The following is a 12,599-nucleotide window of genomic DNA, read 5'->3' as shown; positions in this document are numbered from 1 at the left end:
GGCCAGGGCCGCGGCGGCGGCTCGGTTGAATCGCTCGGCGGCCCCGGCTCCTCCCAGGGGCCGGCCCGGCGGCTGCAGCGGGAGGCCGGGGGCAGCGGACGCGTGTCCCCCCCCCGGTGACAGCACGGTACAGCCTGAGCCCCCGCCGCCGCCTCCCGCTGCCGGGGCTGCGCGGCGGCGGCTGCCTCCGTCTCCCCGCGGGGATCCTCTCTCCCCGCTCCTCCTCTTTCTCCTTCTGCCGCTCCCCCCCACCTTCACCCCCGGCTGAGTTCATTCACTGGGATTGGTTTCAAATGACGCCATCGCTTTATTTTTACACCAATGACCTCATCCCAGCAGCTTGAAGTTTACTGACCAGCAAAACTCTTTTTCTCTCGCTCGCTCCACTCCTTGTGCCTGCCTGCTCTGCCCGCTTGTTTGTAATCGTTTGGGTCCTTCTGGCAACCGAAAGCTTTAAAAAAAAAAAAAAACCACACCACAAAAAAAAACAACAAAAAACCCACACAACCCCCCCCCCCAGCCCCAAACTTTCTCCCCCCTCCCGAGCTTTTCAGCGTGTCCCCCCTCCCCCCCATCACTGTCCCCTTTTAATTTTCTCAAGCCATCTGGGGGGGGAGGGGGGAAGGAGAAGGGGGAAAAAAGCTCCCAATGTTTCCTTTTTCTTCTCCTCTCCCCTCCCGCCTTCACGCTTCCCCCTCTTAAAAAAAAGAGCCGAACAGGGTTTTTCTGGTTTGTTTGGGGTTTTTTTGGTTTTCTTAAATCGCTGTTTGGTTTTTTTCTTATTGAAGAAGAAGGAGAAAGAGGCGCTTTCCCAGCGGCTGGAAGGAGACAAAGTTGTTTCGGGCGGCAGCGGCGAGGCCGGTGGCAGGAACTTTTCTGCCTGCCGAGGGGACGGACAGACAGACAGACAGACAGACAGGGGTGAAACAGTAAGTGCCGGGCGGAGCGCAGGGACCCTCGCCCGGGGCCGCCGGTGGAAGCCCGCCCGGGAGGGGGGCGAGGGGCGCGGGGGGGCGGCGGGGCCGGGCCGGGCCGGGCCGGGCTGGGCGGGGAGGAGGAGGAGGAGGAGGAGGAGGGAGGTGAGGGAGAGGCGGGCGGCGGGAGCCCTCCCTCTCTCCTCCCGCATGCCCTTCCCCGCCGCCCCCTCACCTCCGGAGGAGAGCGCCCGCAGCGGACAGGTCGCTGCCCCGGCCCGGGCAGGCTCCGGCCGCCTCCGCAGGTGGTAAGGAACGGGGCTGAGAGGGAGGGGGGTACGGCACCGGCACCGGTACCGGTGGGCCGCCCCGCGCTCCCCCTACCTGCTGCGGGGCGGCCGGCACCCTGCCGCCCGCGGCGGCTCCTGCCCCGTCCCGCCGCCTTTCTCACCTCCCGGTACCCACCTGCCTCCCTCCCCGTCAGGGCGGGGGGAAGCCGGGAGCCTCTTGCGAGGGCAGGGGGCGGCGGCGGCGGCGCTGGACGGGGCGAGCGGCGGAGCGCTGGCCTCGGCAGCGCGCCCCGGGGCGGCCTGCGGGGGTGAGGTCCGGGGAGGTCGTGGGTGAGCCTCGGCGTGCGCCGCTGCCTCCCCAAACTTCGCCAGCAGCGCTGGCTCCGAGTAGGCTTGCCGCCGCTTGAAATGGTCGAGGATGCTTTAAAGCCCCGAAGGGCTCCCGAAGAAATGTTGGAGTTCTGCCTTCAACTGGGAAAACGTTTAAATTGAGGCGGTTGACAAAATGGAGGGCTGCCGTGGAGTCCAGGAGCGAAGCAAATTGCGAATTGTTAACCTGGTGCTGGGCGGGGGTGAGCCCCGGGCTCCGTGGCTGGCTGCCGCCGGGACGCGGCCGGACAGATGCCCTCTCCTGACTCGGTTTTTTTCCCCCGTAGAAGCGGCGGGGCTGAGGAGTTGAGCGCACCCCGGTGCGGGCCGGACACGGCGTGTGGGATGTGCCTGCTGCCCAGCCTGACCAATGGTAGGATTTTTCAGCGGCCAAAAAACATTTGGTTAGATGTCAGATGGGAACCTGTTGGGTTTTTTGTTGGGTTTTTTTTGGTTGGTTGGGTTTTGTTGTTTTTTTTTTTGTTTTTGGTTTTTTTTTTTTTAGAAAAGAAAAGCCAGGATAATTTACTTTTCTTTTATTGTCGTTTCAGCTGGTCAAAATAGAAAATCGATCTTTTGGCTTTCCTTCAAGCGAAGGGTGTAGTCATAGCGAGCTGTATTGTCTGACCTATGACTAACTTTTTTTTGTTCAAACATTCGGTGTATACCCAGCAGAATAAATAGATCTGTGCTAGTTTTGAAAGCTAAAAGCAAATTGAACTGTTTCTCCTTGTAAGGATGTGTGTCGGGGTTCTTAAAAGAAAAAAAGCCCAACCAAAACCCCAAAATGATTTTGTAATCCTTGCGTTGAGAGCTATGCTATTCCTGGCAGCGTGTGGTTTGGTAGATAAAGAGTTTACAAAGTCACAACTGACCAAACAGGAGTTGGTTTAGACTCTTGTGTTTTGAGGGGAGGTGGAAAAATAGTAAGTCTTAATTTCTTTTTATGGTGTTCATCCCACTGCCCATTGGAGATGGAAACATTCATCGCAGTTGTTTATGTTGGTTGTCTGGGGGTTTCTATTTGAATGTGGAGCAAGTATGCAACGGGGGGGGTGTACATGTATTTTTAGCTTTAATTTTTATTGACAAAAGATACAAAGAATAGTGACATTCAAAAGTAAATCCTGCATTTACTCAGTACGCTTATTAATATTTTTAGGAAGGAATCTATAAAAAAATGTCTGAGGTGTAATAAATTCTGGTCATTATGCTTGTTGAATACAATGGTGCTTCAGTATATCTTAATACGCAATTTCAAAGTCTCTTTTAAAGTGAACAAATAAGTAAAAGCAGCAGAGAAGGTGCCAGTTCCTGTGCTAATTAGACATGGTAGCTGCAACATGATGTATGGTTTAATACACGTGCAAAAGTCCAGAAAGCCCAACCAAGCATTTAAAAACACAACATGCTGTATAAAGATACATAAATACATTCCTGCTCCAGTAGCTCTGGTGTTGTTAGCTACCCAAGCAGGTATAACGGAACAAAACCACACCAGAAAAACTTCTGTAGAAGAAAGTGAGCTCAATTTACCTTTGTTTCTGTAAAATGCATGCTCTTCTTTCAGCAAAGGCAACTAGCCTGGCAAGGATGTTTGCTTTTAGTTAGAATAGCTCCAGCTGCCCATAGGAACGGTATCGGCAGAAGCTGTGCAGGAATGTGTTAAATGGATATCGGTAGGAGCTGTCTCCCAAGCCAGCCCTGGCTCCTCTGGGGTCTGCGCCAGCCCTCAGCCTGTGGGAGGAGTTGTGGTTGTATCTGCCATGTGCCTGTGCACCTTCCTTGGCAAAATTACTCTGCCCTGGGAGTCCTGTGCCTCTGTATTCACAGCCAGCAGCTGGAGACAGGATGAGGGACGGAGACTGGATGGTGGGACGGGTCAGCCGCTCTTCTGCCTTTAAGATAAGTGATTCATGTAGGCATTAAGAAGCCCTTGGAGGGCAAATTCAGGTTCTCTTCTAGACCTCCATAAGAAATGCCCAGTAGGCAAATTGGTTTCTGTTACTTGTGTTGGTCTTCAAGTGAGCTCTGCTCCAGTGCAGTAAGAGCTGTGCGCAGGGTGAGGTCCTTGCTCAGTCACCTGTCTTTTCAAAGTTCGACGCCTTAATCCCCAGACCTATTCAGGAATATTCACTCTTTTCAAAATACAGTTTTTCTAAGAAATACAGTAAGCATGGTTGAAGCATTTTTTCCATCAAGAAAGAGGAGGCAGGGTGATAGCTTTCACTTTATAGTACGTCTGTTGAATTTTCTAGGACTTTTTTTTTTCCCTTCTTTTTTTTTTTTTCCTTCTTTCCTGTAAGAGCAGTCAGGAAAGCATCATGGATATTCTTCAAGTGCTGACAATCCTTAGTAGTCAGATGGCGTAGAGTAGTTACTGTCAGAGGATGAGATGTGGAAGGATTGGCACATCCCTTCCTTTTTCACTTTTGTTTCACCCCTAGGAAGAAACGGGCGTTTCGCCTGCGAATCCTGTGAATCTGTCTCTACAGATTTGTTGTTACACTGATCAAATGACTAAATGTTTCTTGCAGTCTGGCAGTATTTTGTGCATGGTTGTATAATGGTATGTCCATGATTTTTTAAGAAGAATTATCAAGAAACTGTTTTTCTGGGTAATAGGGAAGTAGACGTGTCCCTGATGTGTTGAATGGTACGTTCACTTTCCCTACAATTCCTTAGGGGTTGCTTCCAGATTGAGTGTAGTGATATGGAGGGTTTCTGTAGAATATTTTAAATATCAGTAACTACGTATCATATCAGTATCGGTAATATTTCTCTGGTTTATTTGGTGTCCGCCTTCGTAAACAAAGGGTAATACGTCATTCTTTAGGGCTGTCGATTGCATGCGTGGTCTCTACTTTCTGCATGAATGAAAAGCCGTAGGTGATGGGCGGCCCGGTGACGTGTATCAGGTTGTCGGCCTGGACTAAAGCCAGCAATTAACTGAAGACCAGGAGTCATTTGCGTGAAGGTGAAGCGGACACCGTAACTTCAGGCTGCTTCCTAGCCATTACTTGCGGGACCCTATCCTCAGGGTTTTCTTTATCACTAGTATAATAGTGTCACCACCCTGATACCAAAGCTAATGGAGGTGAAACTGGCTCTGGAGCACGGCTGGAGGCTGAGATGCCCCGTGCTACTGCAGCATTGCTGCTGTCTGAAGATGGCCGTGGGAACAGGGAAGTTTGTATCGCTGCTTCTCTCTTTCGCTGGACCTGATCTTTAGATTGGTATTAGCTTGGCAGCTCCAAATAAGAAATCTCCATTATAGTTACTCTGTAACTTCCCGTAACACTTGAAGGAAGCCAGAAATACATGTTAATGGTAAAGGCTGGCATCTTAACTTCTGGGTTCACATAGTTTTAATCTGAGCAGTTCTCGGTTTGCTTATGGATAGGGCCTGTTGGCAGCTATCACGGACTCCAGTGGAGATGATGTTGGCCACCAGTGAATTACTGTTCCTCGGCGATCAAAGAAAATCTGCATCTGGGGGGTGTGTATGGAGGACAAGAGGGGAGATGGGCGTAAGGTCAAGGCCTTGTGTTTCCTTTTGCTGCGCTATGTGGTCTGCTGCTGAGCCAAGGCTGACCTACTCGGAGTTGGCTCTGGGAAGGCTGGCAGCTTTCCACGTTGTGTCCCTATGAAATGCTCCGGCAGCTGAAAAAAAACCACCCAAATTAATAATTGAGCAGGCTAGGAAAGAGGGGAGAGAGTGTTGCCTCAGTGACTGGAGGTTTCCTGTGGGGCTGCAGGGATGCAGAGTGATCTCTTTGGCCACGCACCTTCCCGAGCTCCCGTGCTGCTGCTTTTCTGCGCTTGCACTGTCCAAAGCTGTAACGTTTGTGCTGCGTGAATATATAGAAGGAACTGCTGACACAAGGTCCTTCTTTGAGAGGAAGTCAGTTATCTCTGCTCTTTCTTGGTCACAATATGAGCCATACATCGCCAGTAACTTCTACAGCTTCTCTTTAGAGTGTTCTTGAAACTAATTTTGCCCTGTGTAGTGCAAGTTTCCATCCTGCTTCTCAGAAACTAGGTCCGTTCCTTGCACGGACCTCCTCAGTTAAATTTGCGCTCTCATTTGGTTTCAAGCTTAAGTTACAAACTTCTGTCAGTTGTTTAGCAAATAAAGATACACAAGTGGAGGTGTGCAGAGGCTTTCGTTACTTGAGAAGAAATGTAATTTTTTTCTTCCGTAAGATATTTTTACATGCTATCCAGAGTGATAGTCTGCTAAAATAGTATGAAAATATTTTTTCATAGAATCATAACTGTATTCCATTGCATTAGTTTGGCAGCAAACTATGACACACGGTTTCTAATATTGAGACTAAAACAGTATTACCCGTTTTCATTGTCCTTCACTTGATTTTACTTTACTATAATAATCTATGAATTGAGCCTGTTTGTTGACTAAATGATAGAGCAGTGGCTTGTACAAATACTGTCTTTTTAGACATCCTTGCCTGCTTGTCTAATGTTTTTTTATATTCCTGAAGGCATTGTGAGCGGCAAAAAGATGATGGGTCTGAGTGTGTAATGTAGCAACATTGGAACAAGAACTTTACAGAGAGCATAAAACAAGGAGGACAACAGAGACTAATTGTATGAAATTCCTTTTATGCACACGTTCTTGAGTTTGAATAAGTAGTATGTATTCAGCCTGCTGGATTAGAAGGCTTTGGCTCTGCATGTGTAGCATAGATGTTGCTCTCAAAATAGGAAAGCAACTCTCCCTCCCCCCACACTATTCCAGATAAAATTGACTCAGTACTGTGTTTTGCTCCTACTGAACCCCTAGTAAAGCACGTTTAAAGGCTGAATAATTCATCATGTTAGGAATATAAACACCACACTTTTAATAGCCTGAGTGGGTTTTTTTGCTTCTTGATTGCTAGGTGTAAAAATCATTCACCTCAGACTTTAAAGACTCAAATCCCATGTCAGGACTTGGGTTTCTACCTGCAAGATGGTGCTTGCAGGGAAGTGACTTTCTTGGTAGCGTGTATTTCACTAAGGTAATACAGTCCCTTAAGCATGGAAGCCATCCATGTTCTAAACACCATCTTCCAAATACGTGCAAAGAGTCTGAGCTACGCTTCAGAGGGCTTCTCTGAGCATGCCATCCTGCTACTGAAACAAGCCTTAATTTCAAAGATGGGTTGTGAGCACCGAGATCATTAGCCTAAAGAACAAGGATGAGATTACTTTCCACTCATTGTATTAATGCTGTCTGGAATAAGTAAAGCACCTATCATCTATACGGTTCCCACAAATATTTTGTTACAGGTGGGAACCTGCTTAGGTGTTGGGATTTCATACCTTCTTTCTTTAAAAATTATGCTTGGGACTCAGTGTTTTCTCTTGCTTTCCAGGTCTGCTGTCCCTGACAGTTTCACGGGAGTCTGTTTGAACTCTGGAAAACCGGGAGGGAAGAGAGGTGGAGGGGTCAAGAAACTTCATGTCACATGTCTCTCTTCTAAGCCCATCATACTCAGACGTGCCTTTCTAAAATAAGAGATTTTAGTTAGAGGCCTCTCACTAGGAACACTTGGGGAGCGAACAGAATAAACTTCGTTTTGGTTTCAACAAATATTCATAAAGCTTTGCCAGTTTTTAAGCAAGGACAAAGAATATTCCAGCAAAAAAGTACAGCAGTAATCTTAATGCATTGGGTTGACATGTGTTGTTAGGTCCAAATAAGTCTGAAAAGTAGGCACTAGATTGAATCCAGATTAGCAGAAGGCATACGGTGTCGCCACTTTAGTAGGGCTTCTTCTGCCTGTCCCAAGACCCTGGGTGCAAGGCAGGTGCGTTCCAAATCGAGGACAGGCTGTGAAAATCTCTCTTCCCATAGTCTGTTTGGAGTTCGGCGTTGATGCCAAGTCTCTTCTCATAGCAACAGGACCCAGTACCTTCTTCCCCTTTCTCCCAGGCTACTCCCATGTCATCTCAATTTCCTAAAAGCTCTCAAGCTTTACGCAGCGAGTGCTCTGAGGCCTTGCCGAAGAGAGGTAATCAACAATGACTGGTCTATAGGTTCACAGTCCCATACCTCGGGAAGACACAGCAGCTGAAGGTAAATGGGCAATGTCATTATGAGAGCTGGTAAGCTTCTTGTTCTCCTAGCTAGTAGGAAACTTATTTAGGGCATATTTAGACAAACTAATAAAGCTGCTTGTACTTGTACTTTCCTCTTCCACCTTGTTTGTTTCTCACTATTTCCCTTTTTTTGTTTTGTTTTGGTTTTTCTTGCGTGTAACTTTTCATCTGAATATGAATGATGATGTATTTTTTCCTGAACAGTGAAGTGAGCTCTTTTGTCCAGCTGGTGAAAATCCCTTCTCGTGGGGACTTCTCATGGTTGACGTGTTGTGAGCATGCTGTCAGCTTCTCAGTCCCCTATTCTGCGTGTTAGGTGACCCATGTTTGGATACCATCCAGTTGACAAAGCCTATTTCCTCAGCGTGGCTCACTTCGCCTGTCTGCTGTGATTCCCAGGTGGACCTAGTATTTGAAGATGCCTGAAAAATCTGTTTACCCAGCCCAGACATGATTGTATGAGTGGCCCATTTGTTGCCTATTTCCTCTCAAAATATTACTGAAGGAAAGTTAACTCCTTCAAGCATAAAATGGATGAAAAAGAACAGTAATACAAGTGCAAATCTCCAACATACTAGTCAGGACAGCAAAAGAAAGTGTCAAAATATTAACTAACTAATACTAATACTATGGTTGTACATTTTCCCAAGACATTCTTTCCATGAAGAGACCCACATCTTTCTGCCCCCTCGAATTTACAGGACTCTAATCTTTTTCTCCAACTGAGGCTTGCATGACTTGCCAGCCCTCCTGCAGGTGTGACCTGTTCTGGAACGAGGAAATGTGGAGTGTCTTTTCCCCTGCTGCCTCATGTATGGTTAAACCTATAGAAAACTGCGGAGGAAGCTCAGGCATGCTGTTCCTCTGACAGCCTTCTGCAAATACAAGCTATTAATGACCATTGCCTTTCATGGGCAAAAACAGTACTGGCAACTCCTTTGTGCACTTTATTTAATGGCATAACAAGCAAGCACATTAGCTATTTTTATTCAAACGCCCAGACATAAGCCAGTATGGCAAAGTGGCTATGAAATGTCTGCATAGCTAAGTGAAAATACAGCTGCTGTTTAAGACTAAACCTTTTTCTTTTAGTTACAGGATTTTGAGAGGGTTCAACCAATGATCGTCTAATCTTTCTAATTGAGCTGTGGTGAGGATTTTCAAAATTTTGCATTAAAATAGGAAGAATGTGCTTTTCAGTCACTGACTTTGTCTACTGTTTCAGTGGACAATGAGGAGGTAACGCAATAGGGGAGGTGGGTGGGTGGGGAAGGGGGGACTGATTCAGGTTAAAGGTTCAGGTCTTGTCCTTTCAGGAAACTTGGGGACTATCTGTTCTTACGTGCTGCTTAGTGGCAGGCACACAAAAAAAGCTGCGTACAGTGACACTGTTAGCAAAAGCTAGCTTAGAGAGACGCAGTGTTTGTTTTGGGAATTTTTAAAGGCTGCCAAGTCCTTCGATGGTGGTTTTTCCTCTTTTTTCTCTCCCCCCTCCCCCCCCCTTTTCCTTGAAGAGGCTGTCTACTTTGGCAGAAAAATGGCTCTCGTGGCTTGATGAATAATTAAAAAAAAAATCAAGACAGTGTTGATGATTTAAGTCTTCGAATATTTGAAAGCCAAGAATTTATGGTATGGATTAACTTGGGAGGGGTGTTGAGCATTTAGGTTTTTTTGTGTGTACATGCTCAGCAAATAGTTATACCTCAGTATTGACATGCGTGGTCTCCAGTTCAATTTTGGTTTAAAAAAAAAAAAAAAAGAAAGAAAACAAAACTTTAAGCATATGATAGATGTTAGAGGTCCTAAGGAAAAAAAAATCACTTAATATTATGCTTTCCCTGACCTGGAACCTGCCTGATACTGGAGTGGATATCCAGTAGAAGCACATTTTTATATATCTTTGCTTAACTAAATTATAAGGTACACTTATGAAAATCTTCATGTTAAATCCACCAAAGTAAAGCATTTCTACTGAGTGTTTAATAGTTGGCCCAACTGGTGATACTGCTTTTCAGTACAGTCAAGCATTATTCTTACTTAGCTATTTATCACTTATTTACCTGTTTTTTTCCATTTATGTTGGCAAAGTGAGAATCTACAAGCGTAACTTCCTCCTTGAAAGGTCTCTCTGTTTCAAATGTCAATTGTTATACATCAAAGCACAGCTGGAGAAGTCTACCTATCGGTAGAAAATAGCATTACTTTCGTTGGACAGGTGACGTGGGACGGGTGTCAAGTAGATCAGCTGCTTTGGGACATGATGAAGGTAAAGTAATTAAACCACCAACATATAACCACATATTTTAGCTTCTCCACCAGCAGTAAAATAGGCTTTCTTGAATTCAGAATTCTGCAGAATTAGTTCCGATTTATGTTTAAATGGTTAACTTGAAATGCAGTACTATCTTCTGATGTCTGTGGACAGAGCTGTGACCCTTCTGCTTTTACTCAAAATGCAGTTAAGTTGCAATACAGTGGAAAAATATTCAGACTTATCACTTTCTGGAGCTGAACTTTCAAACAGCATTCCCGGTTTCAAAAGCTGTGTGGTATTACAGTCAACTTTTGTCATTGTGAAAATACTTGAAAAGGGAGATATGCAAAAGGAACAGAACTAGAGAGAAAGAAGAAATAAGGAATAATGGAAAAGAATGGATATTGATCACATGTTAGAGAAATATACCATGTGGGCTAATAAAGGGAAAAAAAGAAGAAAGTAGAGTCAACAGAGATGAAAAATATTTTAAAAAAGGAAGAAAAAGGTTCTACATTAGTTGCACACGAAAATGAGCCTTTTAAATCACAGAAAATGTAGTTCTAATGTGACAACAGGATAGGATCGCTCCGCTTTGGCTAGTAGTACTAAGCTCATAGTAGTAGAAAACAAGAGTTATTTTCTCTCTGTATGAGGAAAGGCCATGTGACAGGCTGTCTAAATGAAGTCTAATGACAAGTTATCGGAAGTACAGGGAAAGGCATAGCTTCCAGTGGGTTCATAGTAGTAAATACTATTTGTGCATCTAGAAAGTATCTTCTAAAGATTGGTAAACACTAATGAGTTGTGTGTTTTGTCTTTCTGAGTCTGTATTTTACTTTATAACTCATATAACTGAAAATACATATTAAAAACTAGAAATGCTGTATTAGAATATGCGGCGGCTATTGGGAGACTAATATTGTGTGGGTTTGTGTATTTGGTCTTTATGGCTAGGCATTTGTAAATATTTAAGAATGAGTTGATTTCAAAACGCTGCACTATAGACCATATCTTCATGTTGGAAATTTGTAAGGTTCATAGATTTAGGCTTCAAATAGCATGCGCCCGAGTTGACGTAAAGACGTGTCTTTCAGTGCAACTGAGAAAGTGGGAAGGAGTGGGGAAAATGATCTATCTAAACACTTCTGTTGTGAGTTGCTATTTTTCTTCATGCTATTAGTAATTTATTGTTGGCTATTTTTGAACTGGGTACCTATGTAGCTATTCTAGATGGAAGAGAAGCTTTTGTCTTAAAAAAAACCCCCAAAAAACCCAAAAACAAAAAAAAACACAAAAAAAACCCAAAACCCAAAAAACTTGGCAAATTTTGTGTTTGCTTCTAGAACGTGTCCTGTTCAAGAGGCTGATGTCCTCTAACAAAGTTGCAGGTACAAATGTACCAGCTTCCCCAGGCCCCTGCTGTTCGTCTTCTGGCATTTTGGTTATGTTATGTGCTGCCACTGGTGTGAGTACTTTGTAAACGCAACTGGTCAGTGCCACAAGGAGATTGACCCTAAATACAGAAAGCAGAAGAACTGTAGTCTAAAGGCTATTGACAAAGTGTCTTTTTCCAGCTGTGCTAGTAGAAAAGGTTACTGAGTCCAGCTGCTTGGACACAGCCCCTCTGCCTCTAGCTGTTGTCCTGAGTCTGCTGCTTAGAGCAGTTTTTATGACTACTCATGCTTCACTAGAGGCCAAGTCAGAGAATGAACTCAAGAGTAGCCTATTCTGCTGTTTGAGCTAACCTGTTCGTGTTTTGCTTGAAGCAGATGAGAAATCCATCATGCTGTTTGCTCTTTAGGCTCTAGGCTAGACCTTAAATTGCCTGCCTTTTTGACACATAGAATCGTTCAGGTTGGAAAAGACCTTTGAGATCATCACTTTCAACCATTGACCTAGCACTGCCAAGTCATAGAGAAGCCTTAGAAGCAAAATACTTCATAGACCATCCTTTCCTTTCTTCTGCGTTCTGCCCAACTTGCTATTACCCTTGTTGACTGCAAGAAATAGGTTCTAGTAGCAGTAAAAGTGAAACAGGAGAACATTAGCATGGATCCTCTGGAACTGGTGGAGCTCTCTCAAGTTAGTGCAATGTAGCGCGTGTTTCTGTGGCCGGTAACACCAAATGCTCACAGTTACTGTCATTCTTTTCTTGTCTTCCCAGCCACTGTCATTGCAAACTCACTCTTTTAATGGCTCTCAGGATCCCACAGTGAGCCAGAGCCGGGAACCAGAAATGGCTGAAAATTGTTTGGATGTGGTTTATTTATGTGTTTGTTTATTCTACTTGCTTGTACAGCTAGTTTGTGACCGATTTAGCTCATTGAGTCAGCTCACTGAATTAACATGTGAGGTGGCATAAGGGACATCGTTGCTCTCTGGTAGCCCTGACTTAGCTTGTTTTAAGCTGCTATGGAGTGTCTCCCTTCAGTCTGCCCTTTCAGCTGGGCGTGTGTGTGCATGTGATGCTCTGAAACAGCAGTTCATGGAGCAGCCAGAGGTATGATGGGCTCTGCCTCGCTGACGCGTCTGCCTGTTGAGGGGGTAGGAATGGGCTTGGTGGTTTACTAGCCAGGTGTGCTCCAGCAAAAGAATTTCCTCTTGTTCCGGAGACCTGTCTTTTGCCCTTGTTTGGGGGCTTCCCGTACGCTTGGCCCACAA

The 12,599-nt window shown here is 45.3% G+C and overlaps 1 protein-coding gene across 10 annotated transcripts in view; it reads left to right on the top strand.

The window, feature by feature from the left end:
* The first annotated feature begins 779 nt into the window (after positions 1-779).
* DUSP16 (dual specificity phosphatase 16) overlaps positions 780-12,599 on the top strand; it is a 73,089-nt gene continuing 61,269 nt past the window's right edge. For 5 of the 10 annotated variants that reach the window (XM_087768180.1, XM_087768177.1, XM_087768169.1 and 2 more), the window contains exons 1-2: positions 1,095-1,222; positions 1,861-1,946. The gene's annotated coding sequence lies outside the window, so the exon portion shown is untranslated. Of the gene's footprint in view, positions 930-1,094; positions 1,223-1,860; positions 1,947-4,530; positions 4,551-6,078; positions 6,185-6,954; positions 8,921-9,769; positions 9,948-12,599 lie in introns of those variants that run through there. The other 5 variants (XM_087768171.1, XM_087768170.1, XM_087768174.1 and 2 more) reach the window with 5 other exon arrangements.

This window comes from Nipponia nippon, unplaced genomic scaffold, assembly GCF_047370975.1.
Source record: "Nipponia nippon isolate SJK-2023a ecotype South Korea unplaced genomic scaffold, ASM4737097v1 scaffold_3, whole genome shotgun sequence".
NCBI classification, from domain to species: Eukaryota; Metazoa; Chordata; class Aves; order Pelecaniformes; family Threskiornithidae; genus Nipponia; species Nipponia nippon.
Note: the sequence above shows the minus strand (reverse complement) of the source record. Positions and strands in the feature narration are given on the sequence as shown.